Below are 2,131 nucleotides of genomic sequence, written 5' to 3' on the forward strand. Positions count from 1 at the left end.
TTCTACGGACCGATGCACGCTTCTTCATCGTGCAGTGCAAAAGATTCATAGATATGCAGTAATTAGAAGGAAGAACCGCCATAAAAATCTTCCTCGTGTATCATCACTGGCGAGAACTATGAGCGGAGCTAGCAATCGGACCCGTATTGAAGAGGGTTCCTAAAGACCACGAGCATGGAAGGTCAAAATATTAAGAAGCGAGGTCCAAAAATGAAGAAGGGTAGAATTCTTGAATGATATATTGTGTGGCTAATAGCGAGGCATAAAAATAAGCATTTTCAAAGCGGGATCCCGAAACCACCCGACCACACGAGCCTAATTCAGCTGATGAGCCCACCAACTTCCTAGCGAGATACCTACTGGTTAAAAACAATCGACATGTCGAGATCAAATTGATTGGTTCTGACAGTCACAGTCGAGAGACCACTTTGTGTTCACCGGCCGGACCAACAAAGTGGCAGAAGTAGTGGTCTCTTTCTTTCCATTCACGAATGACACACTTGCTTTGCTCCATCCCCCGTGTCCGGCTAAGCGCTCACTGCGGGCGAAGAGAAAAAGCGCGCCGCGGAAGCAAGATGAAAAGCGGGCTTATTGCTCTACGTAACAATAAAAGCAAGTCGCATTTTGTGCCCACAAAATGTTTGAATGATCGGGTAGAGCGAGCTTCTTATATGGGATTCGGCATACGGCGAGTGAGCGTTCCGGTCTTTTGTTTGCATCCTTCGCGTTGGCGAGGTGGAGTGCCACAATCCCATTCATCATTTTTGATCTACATAAGCCCAAAGCCCCTAGCAGCTACGTTTTCGTATAAATGCGAGGAGGATGTATAGGCGATATAGGATCTTGTGGAGCGAGTTTGATTACGCAAGCGGTTTTGAGTACGAGCGAAGAAATTTGAACAAAAAGGATCGAGAACTCGCGATAGGGAAAGGAGAAAAACAAAATGCAATACCAAGAGCTCCGTCAATCCAGCGTTCATCGATGAGCGAAGCTCTCTCTTTTCATCTCGTGCCGGATGCAACAAAAGATTAGTCCTTTTTCCTTCTCGTGAACCGCGGGAGCGCCTGAGTTACCCAGAGCAAAGCTCATTTTCCTTCCGAGGTAAAGCGGCATATAGTGGCCCGTCAAAAGATCGCGGTTCCTTCACTGAGCGAAGTTCGAGAATCTACAAAGGGTTCAGTAGAAGCGAAGGGAGTGTGACAAACGGGCGGGCGCCACTTTTTGTTGGAGAGAGAGAATTGAGTTCTTCACTAAGTTCGAGACAAAAGGAAAAAAGAAAAGTTTCTCTATAGCCTCCTCGCTTTGAGGCATTATAGCTTTGTGGTCGACCCCGATAACAAAGAAGGAATCCATAAAAACTTGGGATCGAATACCATGATTAAATACTACCCTCATGATTAGACCATGTCCCTGAGATTTGATAAAAGAAAGGTGCATTAGCAGTTAATACGTTCTAATTGGATAAGTAATTAGGAATATAACGAAATGAAAGACCAAAGAAAGGAAGAAGAATGCACCAAAATCGCGGTGTGCTGCAAACTAGCGTGGTTGTTTCTTGTTGTGAAGTGAATGCAGCGAAAAGACCGGAAATAACTGAATAATGAGAGAATGAATTTATTGACATTTATTTTATACTCATTACCTAATTTACGCTGTTATTCCCATCATCACGGTAACCACGGGATGATCCCAATCTATTTTTAGTAATAGATCTTTTTGATATGTCTCGGTCTCGGTGACAAGGAAGATAAAAATGCATCGAGTGGTTTATCGAGAAAGTGGGCCGAGCATGGTGGTCCCTATATCTACGATCTGAGGGTGTACCACTTTTATGGCTGTAGTAGTTTTCAAGTCAAAGCTTAGAGAGCTCGGCTCCTCAAGCGAGTCTCGAGCTCTCACGATCACGATCTGAGTAAGGATTTAAGAAAGCTCACCGTGATGACTCGGTAATCTACTGAGAACAACATGGGTACTCTAAAAACAAGGAGGCCTACAAGCATCTATAAGCCATCCATACAAGAAGAGAATACTTAAAGAAGTCTCGCGCTCCCGGATAAAATAGTATCTAGGTGCTCTCCTCGACAGCAATCCATGAAGCGGCGACCTCCCACGATCACGTGGTTCGACCCCT

At 44.7% G+C, this 2,131-nt stretch overlaps 1 pseudogene; it reads right to left on the reverse strand.

Annotated features, from left to right (window-relative positions):
* Window positions 1–588: 588 nt before the first annotated feature.
* LOC120278486 lies at window positions 589–1,624 on the reverse strand (annotated as a pseudogene).
* Between the last annotated feature and the right edge of the window lie 507 nt (window positions 1,625–2,131).

This window comes from Dioscorea cayenensis, chromosome 16, assembly GCF_009730915.1.
Source record: "Dioscorea cayenensis subsp. rotundata cultivar TDr96_F1 chromosome 16, TDr96_F1_v2_PseudoChromosome.rev07_lg8_w22 25.fasta, whole genome shotgun sequence".
In the NCBI taxonomy this organism is placed as follows: Eukaryota; Viridiplantae; Streptophyta; class Magnoliopsida; order Dioscoreales; family Dioscoreaceae; genus Dioscorea; species Dioscorea cayenensis.